The 12,743-nt window shown below is 46.5% G+C and overlaps 1 protein-coding gene across 5 annotated transcripts in view; it reads left to right on the forward strand.

Annotated features, from left to right (window-relative positions):
* Positions 1–377: 377 nt before the first annotated feature.
* kifc3 (kinesin family member C3) overlaps positions 378–12,743 on the forward strand; it is a 62,729-nt gene continuing 50,363 nt past the window's right edge. For 3 of the 5 annotated variants that reach the window (XM_078211092.1, XM_078211095.1, XM_078211098.1), the window contains exon 1: positions 378–657. The gene's annotated coding sequence lies outside the window, so the exon portion shown is untranslated. The remainder of the gene's footprint in view (positions 658–12,743) is intronic. The other 2 variants (XM_078211093.1, XM_078211096.1) reach the window with 1 other exon arrangement.

The following is a 12,743-nucleotide window of genomic DNA, read 5'->3' on the forward strand; positions in this document are numbered from 1 at the left end:
TCACCTCCCCTCATTTGTTATACGACCATGTATTTAACCCTTGTATTTTTCCAAACTGTCAAAGTTGTATATAACCTTGGATTTGCCCTGTGCCTGTGATTTACATGTATTTCCTGTGTTCATTGTACACCCTTGTATTTTACCTATACCTGTGTATTATCTTTGTATTTCCCTGTAATTGTTCTTTTACCCTTGCAGTTGCCCTGTCCCTGTGTTTTGCCCTTGTATTTGCCCTTGCATTCTCAGCCTTGTGGTCTTGTTTAACGTCGAATTCCTGAAACTTTTCCCTTTTTGTCGTGGCCCCACCCAATGGTTGGACTGCCCGCTCCTGATTGGTCGCTGCGTGGCTGGAGGCCGGCTCTGATTGGCGGAGTGCTGCTGTCAGTAGCGGCTGGCCCGGGGCTGAGGCGGCGGGACCGGAGCGGCGGCGGGACCGGAGCAGCAGCGGCGGCTGGAGACTGGCTTCCAGCCCGAGCCCGGCGCTGAGGCAGCGGGACCGGAGCGGCGGCTGGAGACTGGCTTCCAGTCTGAGCCCGGCGCTGAGGCAGTGGGGCCGGAGCGGCGGCGGCTGGAGACTTGTTTCCAGCCTGAGCCCGGCGCTGGGACAGCGGGGCCGGAGCAGAGGCGGCGGGACCGGGTCCAGTTGCAGCTAGAGCGGTGAGTAGGATCCTCATCCCCGGATAGGTGGACAATGCGAGACTCCTCTCTGCAGCTCAGAGCGGCGACTCCCCGGCCCCTTTAACCCTCTTCATTTTCGGAGGAGTGAGGGGATCTCCGATGGTTTGGGATTCATCTGTAGCCAGAACGGCTGCTGGGTGCATTGGGTCAGTTCTTCTGGAGATGTCAGGCAGTTCCTATCTACCCTTTATATCTTATTGCGGAGTTAGAGAGAAGGTGCTGTTTGTCTTTAAAAGCCCGCAGTGGCCTCCAGGTGCCAAAAAATGACAACAAGGCAACGGAGAAAGCAGCTGCGTTAGCCCAAAAAATCAATTGTCAACAGAGAGCTTTAATCAGGAGCACCTAACCAGAAAACCAAGCCACATTCACCAGAAAGACAACGACATGGTTTCCTTTCAGCACACACGCCCCTGTTTAAGTTACCAATTCAATTCTCCCTGCATTTTGATCCAAGGAGGAGTGTTGGTTTGAGGGTGGTCAGGGGGAATGTGCCAGCCTCTCATTTCCCTCTGTTTTTTGCCATCTGTTTGGTGCCCTGAGGATGGATCAGATCTGCAATCCGTCAGAGGAACTAAACCCCAACTGCGAGCCAAATCTGCATTGGAGCTCTCTGCATCTATAGGTAGGGCTTATTTTAAAATTATTTCCATTCTGGTAATGGGTTGGGGGCCTCTGCCAATTGATTCGTTCTGCCTCTGGTTTGATGTAAAAGCATTTGCCCCGTTTTTCACGTCTCGGGGGATTGTAATATCTGCTGCCCAGGTTGTTGCTTTTGATCGTATGTGTGGCTTTTTTAAAAACTGTACAGCAGTGTTTTTCACTTGTAGGCTACTGCACAGCCTGTTTCCCTGGCAACAGCATCTCCCCAGTGTCATTGTGCAGTACACTAGAATTATATAGGTGTGCACAATGTGACCCTTTCAGCACTGCAGTAGGCCTTGAATGAATCTGAGCCTGGAATGTGGAGTTTGAGTCTTTCTGTTTATTGCCACTTGGATTCAATCATAGGGTAGGACAATAGGATAATAATTGGTTAGAACCTGAGTGGGATTGATGTTGGTGCAGGCTCGATGGGCCAAATGGCCTCCTTCTGCATTGTAGGGATTCTATGATCATTCTATGATTCTATTCTACGTTTCTTTGTCTATGATGGCCAGCTACAGAAAATCCCGACAAACCTCTCCTGCTCTTCTATTTTATCAATGGTACTAGATCAAAGGCGAGTAAATTAAATTGTGGTATGAATCAGCTGCAATCTGATTCAAAGGATGAACAGACTCATTGGGCTGGAAGACCTGCCCTTATTCCTATATTATGTGCATTAATTATTTTGTGCACAATACATGATGCTGCATTTTTAAAAAATCTTGCCCTGGTTCGACTTGTGCTCAGAGCAATATGGATTGAAAGGTTTAAGCGGTTTATTATTTTTGTCTTCAGTTTGGGTGGGTTGGGAAAAGAAACGGATCTGGTCCACTCATGGTCTTGTTAGTCAGGGTGGTTGTGCTTGCCTGTGAGAGAGAGAGAGCGCTTCACCTTGGGAACAGTTGTGATGACAGTATTTTTGCGGGTATGAGGATGGATTGATTATTGGGCACGAGTGTTTGCTGAGTTGTAGCTATCCAGGTGTAGCAAGTATCCAGGTGTTCAACAACCACTGCCCTACATACAAACCGCTCCTCCTAGTCTCCCTTCTGGTTATGTTTTCTTGGGCTAAGGAAAATATTGGTTATGCAGCCAGGAAAATTGGAGCAATGCTGATCACTTTCTATCCAGCATACCCTTTGTGAATAATACATAGCCAGCTTAAGGAAGAACTACATTTGCTCAAAGTTATCATGCCTCTTAAAGTGGGTGTATTTAAACAGATTAAGCTGTGATCATTGTTCCTGTGAATTGGCCTCTAGTTTCATGGTCATCATTACACTGACGCTAGGTTTCAATTCCAGGTTTTATTAATTGAATTTAAATTCCACCGACTGCCATAGTGGGATTTAAACCCATGTCTCCAAAGTTTTAACCTGGGCCTCTGGATTACTAGTTCAGTTATATTTATCATTATGCCACTGACCTGGCATGATGTAGTGGTATCCTGTGATTTGGGAGAGGGGAAGACCCTGTTCGATCTCCGGTCCATTGTTTTAATGGAGAGAGGAGCGATTGTGTAGATTATAGTGGTTTGTTATATAGCCCTGTGTTACTGGAGTATGTACTGGTATATGGGAAATATGTTACCTCATTGGTAAACCTGCTACCGTGGATCTTCAAATAGGGTCCTGATCTAGTTGACACCTTCTACATGCTCTAATAATACCAAATATTAACCTCCATTCTTTGTCCTCTCCTTTCCTCATTCAGACCAGTCATTTCTTATTGAGACTAAAAAGCCTACATTTCTTCAGTCTGTCCTTGTTAGGTGTTTCTATTAAGTAGTCCTGCAGGCACATGAGACACATAGTGATTGATTATACAGCAGGGATGATTTGAGTGTCCCTCAGGTGCAGTGTGGATGGGACAGAAATACTGAAACACTCGACTGATTAAAAGGTAACTCACCTTTTGCTGTTTGAGGTGAGTAACTGCAGCATTGCTGATGTTACGATGAGGCTTGTGCTCTGACTTGTGCCAACAGAACAGGCATCCTGGGATCAGTTTGGTCGAGTAATGCCTTGATTCTGGGTTCAGATTGACTGGGGAGATGGAGAGCAGGCATTGCTGCTGTGCACAAGCTGCTGTCAGTGCTGCAGCTGCGTGTGAACTGATTGCAGAGAAAGGAGAACAGACGTTGCTGCTGTATCTTCAAGGTCCTGCTGTACCGGGGCATTACTAAATCTGCAATGGCCACTCGTTCTGTGTGTTGAATATGGGATGAAGACTGGTGGCTATTATAAATCATGATGAACTGTTCAGTCTGGAATTCCAGCACAGTGGAAATGACTAATCAGTCAAGCCTCTGCATGTTTTCCGTACCTGTTGTCTAGTATTGCCAATTTTCCCCTTATCCCACTGTTTCGTTTGAACATGAAATGGCTGAGCAAATGTCTGTTAAAGCTGCTGAAGTACAGAGAATAAGGATGGACTACAAACCCGTTGATACTAATCCCATGTGAGATTATCTTGGTAAATGGGCTAATGATGAGGCTGGTACTCTAGGTGCAAACCAGTGGGGGAGGGGAGCACAAACAGATAGAAATTCTCCACTCAGTTACATGATTTCCACCTCCACTGAGATTTGGGTCAGACCATTGGAATGTTGGGGACTAATTGCTCCTTTGTGAACTATGCAGGTTAGAAACACATTCCCACGCATCCGGTACAGTTGGATTCAAACACATAGGTTGCAGTCGGTATCATTCAAGGAGGGGGCACCATTGTAAGTTTTGACACTTTTTGTCATGGGTACATGTGAAACTTTATGTAAAGAACTTTAAAGAGAGCGAGTCCCTGTGGCCTTGAATTCTGGTTTTTTTCAAGTTTGCTTTCTGGAGTTTCTGCTGCTTTCCAGCTTGTCTTTGAAACCAGAGAGTTCAGTTTGTTAAAAGCAAATTACTGTAGATGCTGGAATCTGAAACAAAAACAGAAAATGCTGGAAAATCTCAGCAGGTCTGACAGCATCTTTGGAGCAAGAACAGAGTCTTCATTTTGAGTCTGGGTGACCCTTTGTTGGAGCTGGTTTGTCTGACAAAGGGTCAAAGCTGTCAGACCTGCTGAGATTTTCCAGCATTTTCTGTTTTTGAGTACAGTTTGTGTTTAGTTACTATTTGGTGCCACCTGCTCTAATCGCACTCTAATGGGGGAGTAACTCCTTTTCTGCTGGTGATGTGGGGTGGGGAGGGGATCAGTGGTTAGAGGTGGATCATTTGTGACCAGTATGCTGATTAGGAGCTGGATATTCCAGGCTAAAATAGGATTAGGGACTGGTTTGTCCCTGGGTGGAATGACAACTTTGGGCTGGTTTCTTTTGTAGCCAGGGTGGGAGTTAGAGGTGGCTCATCTGTGAGGATTAGGAGCTGAATTTTCCATGATTGGAAGGAAGGGGAGTAGGGGTTGGAATTGAGGAGATTTTTTATTCACTCTTGGGACATGGAAGTCGCTGGCTGGCCAGCTTTTATTGCCCATCCCTAGTTGCCCTTGTTCAGAGGGCAGTTGAGAATCAACCACATTGCTGTGGCTCTGGAGTCACATGTAGGCCAGACCAGGTAAGGACGGCAGATTTCCTTCCCTAAAGGACATTAGTGAACCAGATGGGTTTTCCTGACAATTGACAATGATTTCATGGCTGTCAGTAGATTCTTACTTCCAGATTTTTTTTTTTCTTGAGTTCAAATTCCGTCACCTGCCATGGCAGCGTTCAAACCTGGATCCCCAAAACATTAGCTGAATTTCTGGATTAATAGTCTAACAATAATACCACTAGGCCATGGGTTCCCGGTGGGGTTACTACAGTTGGTTATTCACTTACGATGGTGCAGGATATCCCCAGAGCCATCTGTGTTTGTAGAGCACTTTGAGGTTTACAGTACGAGACTGCGATTGTTGGAAGTGCACTAGGCTATTGGGTTTTTTTTTATTAAGTAAAAAGTCCTTTAGTTCACTGAAGTAATTCTGGTCTGAGAATGCAGAGTGCTCAGGGTGTTGCATTGGGATTTGTCCTGCTATACGTTTTCAGTTATGGGGTTGGTAAGGGCTCCCATCACTGCACAACAGTAATTCAATACTTTGTTTTGAAACTGTAGGTAACTGTCAAATTGGAGCAAGCGGGTTTAGTAACTGTCTACATCCCACAACACGTTAAGGGAAATGTCTGTTTCCTTTATAACCATCATCTCCATTGATGTGTATCACGGAGAGTGTATGGATGCTTAAATGTGCAACTGCACTGCACCCCACAGTTTATTTTTATAAATTTTCTTCATGCGATGTGAGCATTGCTAGCAAAATCAGCATTTATTGGCCATCCCTAATTGCCCTTGAGTAGTTAGTGGTGAGCTTTCCCCTTGAACAGTCCACATGGTGTAGATAGACCCTCAGTGCTAGGAAGGGAGTTCAGGAATTTGACCTACAACAGTGAAGGAATGGCGGTATTGTTCCAAATCAGGACGGTATGTGATTGGGAGGGAAATTTGCAGTTGGTATTGTTCCCATGTGTCTGCTGCCCTTCTTATCCTTCTAGATGGCAGAGGTTACAGGTTTGGAAGGTGCTGCAGCACATCTTGTTGATGATAAATACTGCCATCTATGTGTGGCAGTGTGGAGGGGTGAATTTTAAGGTGGTGCATGGGATGTAGGGTTGCCAGCCCTCTAGGATTGGTCTGGAGGCTCCAGGAATTGAAGATCAATCTGCAGGACACCTGCGTGCAACCCTGGAAACAAAAGATTGTATTTATGGCCTCTGCTATAACTGTCCTTGTGGCCTTTGAGTGAGGTTCACAATTCCATCTGTAATTCAATTAGCAGTGAGGAATTTTCTCTCGGGATTTGAACCCAGGCCTTGGAGGTGGAAAGTTCAGTGCCCAACTCACTGCAACAGTTGGCCCTCATCACATTTCAAGTGCTTCATTATTGTGATACTATTTTAACTATTTTGTACTATTTTAACACTGTCTCTGAAATCCAGTAAGAAGTCTAACAACACCAGGCCAGGATCCACATTGCCGCAGATTCCTAAACCTCTTTGTCTCCCTACCCATCTCTTTTATGGGCCTCCTTTTTGATCTATCTCTTTGTGGCTCTAGTGTCTAATTTTTTTGGATAACTTTCTTCTGAAACCTCTTGATGTTTTATGATGCTGTATTAATACAGTTGCTGTTGTTTTTCACCCCCATCCCCATCCTTTCAGTTGCGCATCTCACTATCTTGGTTCTGCAGTGAGATGAGTGACTCGAGTGGACAAAGCTCATGTCGCAGAAAGGAAGGGAATGCAACAACAGAGTTAAAGCTTGGTTTGGTTTGAGTGTTTTACTCGATGCCTCCTGTAGTAGTTAATATAGGCAGATGGCTGGCTGCAGCCTTGAGACCCATCGTAACCATGTAAACAAGCCAGACAGCAGCCAAAGCAAGGCTGCTGCTTCATCATGAACACCTCCCATTTTCTTTCCTTCATCTCCCTTCTTCAAAGGAAATGAATGTTCTATTTGCTATATCCAAAACTATCTCTTATTACAATTAAAATCTGCCAAAACATTTCACATTGGAAGTTTCTGTACCTCTTGCCCATGTAAAAAAAAAATCAATAACTAAAATAATAGCCTTTTAAACTACATAAAATTCCTTTTTAAAATTAGTGTTTAGACATGCATTCTTAACAAATTGCACTTTACAAATTCTTGGTGAATAATTAGGCACCTAATTTCTCTGTTCCAGCCCTCCCTGTTATTGTTCACTTGCTGCAGCTAAAACTGTTGACCTCACGATTTAAGCACATGATAATTTGCAACTGGGAACGTGTGTCTGCAGTTTGATATTTTTAAAAAACCCTTTCTGATCCCTAGATAACCTCTGACCACCTGCGGTTTGGAGGAAAGTTAGTTGCAATTTGTGGTGGACACTTTAAAAACCGAAATGAGCGAGGGTGGTTTATGCCAGAAGAGGAACTTGTTTCTGAAGTGATGTACGTTTGGCAGATGTATCCTACAGGTGCTGTTAAAGCATGATCAGGCCAGCTGGTGGAAATCACTTGTCTGGGTATATTTGGATTGGATGTGCCATTGATTATGTATGGTAGGGGTCCAAAAGGTGATGAGGTTAGGCATGAGTGTATTAGTTGGTGAGTATTATCTGTGTTGGAGTGCCCTTTGCTTCAATTTCCTGGTCATCAGTAAGCCCAGAGAGACCTATACCTTTGAAGAAAATAAGGCAATAATTTGATTGCCAGTAATTAAACCTTCTGCCAGTATTATAGACTCAGTTGCTGATGTCTCTGACTGAGCTTGATGTGCATTGTAATGAATGATCCAATTCTGCAATTTCTACCCTGTCGCTACTTAGCACCATTACTTGATTTCTTTGCTTAGGGACAATGCCACTGTCAGTAAACTGGTACGTGTACTGCTGGACCAGGGTAGTTGCCAAACCCCCAATCCCCCACCACTCCACCCAGTGTTTGTCTGAATCTTCTCCTCGGCCTGTTTTTCTGCAATCTTTATGGAAAGCACTTCTACGATTACAGAGGGAAGTGAATGTGTGAACTGCAGAGAGCAGTGTGGGGCTGAGGAGGTAGCACTCAGCCATTCAGTTGGGTAGCCTCGTAAGCAGCGTGTCTGGTTCAGTTTGTTCCATTTTGAACCCGAGCTCTGGGCATGATGTGTGTAACTGGTAGGGGAGGGGTATCTTTGTGTCTTCTAAGTAGTTTAATCACCTGGCAGAATTTTATACATTTGGGAAGAGAGGTTTGTTGGGGGTTTGAACGGTGCAGAGGGAGCGGCAATGGGGGGGGTTTGGAAAGTGCAGGGGAGAGTGGCAGTGGGGGGTTTTGGATGATTCAGGGGAAACGGCATGGGGGGGAGCTTTGGTGCAGAGGAAGCGGCATTGGGGGGTTTGGACAGTGTAGGGGGGAGTGGCATTGTGGGGGGTTTGGATGGTGCAGAGGGAGCAGCATTGGGGGGTTTGGACAGGGCGGGGGGAGTGGCATTGTGGGGGGTTTGCACATGCAGGGGGAGCAGCATTGGGGGGGTGTTTTGATGGGAGGAGGGTTCGCTTGCAGTTTTGCATCGGGGAGGTGGGTTTGGAGGGTTTTAGACAGGGATGGGTGGGTTTGGAGGGTTTTGGACGGATGTGGGTGGGTTTGGAGGGTTTTGGAGGGGGTGGGTTTGGACGGGGCTGAGTCAAGGGTGTGTTTGGAGGGTTTTGGGCAGGGGGTGGTTTGGGGTTTGGACAGAGGGTGAAAGGGTTAGGTTTTTGGACCGAACCCGGAGGGGCGTGGGTGGTTAGGGGGTTTAGATGTGAGAGGGGTGATTTTGGGGGTTTGGCTAGGTACTGTGACCTGTGGGTTGGGGTTTAGTCTCAGTATTGGAGTGACTGTTTTGGGGAAATCATCCAGAAACATGTCAGGTTCCACATGTATGCTGATGACAACTAGCTCTACCTCTCCACCCTTCCACTGCCTCTGATTTGTCACAGAGCTTATTTGACACCCAGTATTGATGAGGAGAACTTTCCTCCCAACAAAATATTGGGAAGATCAAAGCTGTGGCTCCTCTTCCCACAACAAACGCCATTCCTTAACCACCAACCCCACCCTCTTTCTGAGGTTGAACCAGACCATTTGCAACCTTGATGTCTTATTTGATGCTGAGCTTCTGAGCTCATACCCTATTACAAAGACTGCCTGCCTCTATGTAAATAATTTGGCCTGTCTCTATTTGTGCCTTAGCTCATCTGCTGAAATCCTTATTCATCACTTTGTCATGTGTCCCCTTGACTATTCTGATGCTCTGCTTTCACTCTTTGGAAATGTGAACTTGTCCAAAACTTGGCTGCACAAATTCCAACTTCCATTCACCTTGTCCTTTCTAATGTACTTCAGCTCCCTGTGAGACCATATCTTGACATTAAAATCTGATTTTTGTTTTCAGATCCCTCCATGGTCTTGCATAGATCACGCTTGATGCATCCTGCAAAAAGCTGATGAGGGTGATGTTGGCAACAATTTTCCCCCCTCTTTATTTACTAATTTGTACATGGAATCTCTGGGCAAGGTCTAGTTTTGGTCTCCAGATGGAACAGAAGTTGGCTCAAGTAACTGCCGTTGCTCTGGGAGGGATACGAGCCAGACCTACTCCACGTACAGCAACACTGAAAGTGCCTCGTACCTGAGGGTCAAGTTCTTGCCTGTAATGGAAATGGAGTGTCGCTCCCATATGCCCAGTTTCTGTTTGTCCTTGGCTCTATGCTCCCTAGCAGCTTAAGGTAATCTGACCTGATGGTGAAGCAGAAAAAGGATTGATTGGCCCATTGCCCAAAGAAACAGACTCACACTTGTGACTTACTTTGGCTTCCATGGTCAGTTTGAATGGTCACAGATGCTCTTTAATCTGCAGACTGACAGTAGATCCAAGCAGAAGATGGCAACTTTGTCCATTGACCCTGCACCTGCTATCATCACCCCTCCTCTGCTTGCATCCTACCTGATATGCTCTATCAAAACCTTTGCCAAGTCCATAGACCGGGCAGCCTTGCTTGACTTCAGATTTGATCGTAAAGCTTTCTGATTCCCTCCCACTAATGCAAATTGCTCTACCATCCCTGATTTTAATTGCCTCTCCATCAGTGGCTGTGTCTTCAACAGCCTAGACCATTAGTTCTGAAATTCTCTCCCTTAAAGGCAAATGGAATTTTGTCCTTCATTACTAGAAGGATGGAGTTTAAAAACAGAGAGGTTATGTTGCAGCTGTATAAGGTGCTGGTGAGGCCGCACCTGGAGTACTGTGTACAGTTTTGGTCTCCTTACTTGAGAAAGGATATACTGGCACTGGAGGGGGTGCAGAGGAGATTCACTAGGTTGATTCCGGAGTTGAGAGGGTTGGCTTATGAGGAGAGACCGAGCAGACTGGGGCTATACTCATTGGAATTCAAAAGAATGAGGGGAGATCTTATAGAAACATATAAGACTATGAAGGGAATAGATAAGATAGAGCAGGGAAGTTGTTTCCACTGGCGGGTGAAACTAGAACTAGGGGTCATGGCCTCAAAATAAGGGGAAGCAGATTTAGGACTAAGTTGAGGAGGAACTTCTTCACACAAAGGGTTGTGAATCTGTGGAATTCCCTGCCCAATGAAGCAGTTGAGGCTACCTCATTGAATGTTTTTAAGGCAAGGATAGATACATTTTTGAACGGTAAAGGAATTAAGGGTCATGGTGAGTGGGCGGGTAAGTGGAGCTGAGTCCACGAAAAGATCAGCCATGATCTTATTGAATGGCAGGGCAGGCTAGAGGGGCCAGATAGCCCACTCCTGCTCCTAGTTCTTATGTTCTTAACCCCTCTCCTTTTTAAGACACCTTTGAAAACTGGCCTCTTTGACAAATTTTTTGGTCACATAGTCTATTTGGGTCGGTGTTAAATCTTATTCTTTAAGCTCCTCTGAAATGCCTTGGGATATTTTAGTACATTAGATGCAAGTTGTTGCTTAACTGTGTTAAAACTACTTGAGTTGGGGTTTGACTGTGTTGCAAGTTGCTGTGTTGAGTAGGATGTGTGTGGCGCAGAGGATTGCTTTTGGGCATTGATTGAGGGGTGTGATAACTTTATGCGATCATGATACACCTCTTACCTTTCTGAGTTCGTGGGAACTCTCGGTGGTGTTCAGTTCTTGCCAAAGTTGAGATCAAAGTTCCACCTTATTCCCTCAGGCATTACGAAAGCAGTAACACTCATTGGACAGAGGGTGTCAGGAGGGAGTGGAAGAAACTGGTGGAGTTGCATTGTTGAGATAGCTGACAGGCAGCAGTATTGGGCGTGCCAAGTGAACTCAGTGAGTGAGAGTTCATGCTCAGTTAGTCAATCAGAGTCTGGCGCACACGTCTTGTGTCTTGTGCGTTAACTGCTTTATTTGGATTTCTTTAGCAACTTCAGATAGGAGCTGAGATAAGGTAGGAACTCTGCGCTCCACTCGGCTGAGAAGCATAATAGTCCATTGGGTTGCCCTGAATTTAAGAGTCTGGAGTGAATTGAAACATGGATTAGAAAGTGAGTAAAAGGTACATAAGAATAGAAATGTGCTTTGAGGTTAAGCTTTCAGTCTTGGGGCAAACATTATTTTACGTTGCCACAAAATCTGAAGTTTGTGGTTCTTGTTCTGCAGGCACAAAAAAATGAACATTAGTTGTTTACTGAACACTGCTGTGAATTTACCAACTCTCTTTATTTAGTTCCAATTTTCAACCCCAGTTCCCAACCCACTCTGAGGTTAGCTGGGGCCACTGTTATGTGAGCCCAGAGTGATGGTTGATATAGGGATTGGGGAAAAAACTCCTGCTCAGCGACTCACTGGATGGGAGAATTAGGGGGTGATTCTCCCAGCCCGCTGCGTTGTTCGAGTCGCGTAGCGGGTTGGGAGATATCAGCAGCGGCCGTTTCGTGGGATTCACGCTGGGCACCATGGCCTCCACGCGTCTCCCAAGGTACGTTTTTCAGCATCAGCAACTCCGTGCCGGAAATCAGCGCAGACCTGATTGTTATATGGAACTGTCATGGTATCCTCGGGGCACTCTAGCGTCTCTCTCCCCCCCCCCCCCCCCAGGCTGCTGCAGGGAGTGGTTCCTTTCAGCTGCGATAATGACTGCTCCCTACTAACGAGGAACAGGCATCCTGACCTCACTGGAGGGAACTGGGACCATTGAGGCCCCCGTGGGAGGTCGGGGGTAAGAGGGGATGTCCCTTGGGCAGTGTCAGCCTGGCACCTTGGCACTGTCCAGGCACTGGGCAGTGCCAAGGGGGCAGGGCTTGGGGGGGCCATCGGTGGGGGAGGGGATCCACTGCCACTCTGCAAAATGATCAGTGAGGGAGGGAGTGAGGACGGCCAGGGCTGGCCATCGGGGTGGGGGTTGGGGCTGGTCATCAAGGGGATGGTCCTCAGGATTGGGGGGAGGGGTTCAGGGAGATCAGGGCTGGCTGGGGGGAGGGGGATGGATATGTGGGCATGCCCAGAAGGTCCAGGAGGACAGTAATGGGAGGGGGTGGGGGGGTCGTGAAGGCAACGGGGCTGGCCAGTGATCGGAGCGCTACAATGGGGGTCACTGCGCATGCACTGATCTCCACTTTAACAGATTGGCTCATGCACAGTGGCCGACTCAGCACTATGCTGCCGGCTCTCGGGCGGGAATAGGCCCCACCTCCCACTTTCCAGAGGGAATCCTGCTGAGGCACTCTCTATTGCAGTGTCGGAGATTTGCTCTGGTAAGTATGCTAAAAAAACTGGTGGGATTTACTCATGTTTTCCTGCATGTTGGGTCCTTAGAAATTTTTGGGGAGAATCACAGCCATTCTTTCCGATGGTCTGAACTTGGGTTTGGAAAATTGCCATCCCTTTTGCACTCCTTGAACCGGAAGAGTAGTGGGGGGGCTGCT

The sequence above is a fragment of the Mustelus asterias genome, chromosome 4 (assembly GCF_964213995.1).
Source record: "Mustelus asterias chromosome 4, sMusAst1.hap1.1, whole genome shotgun sequence".
Lineage (NCBI taxonomy): Eukaryota > Metazoa > Chordata > Chondrichthyes > Carcharhiniformes > Triakidae > Mustelus > Mustelus asterias.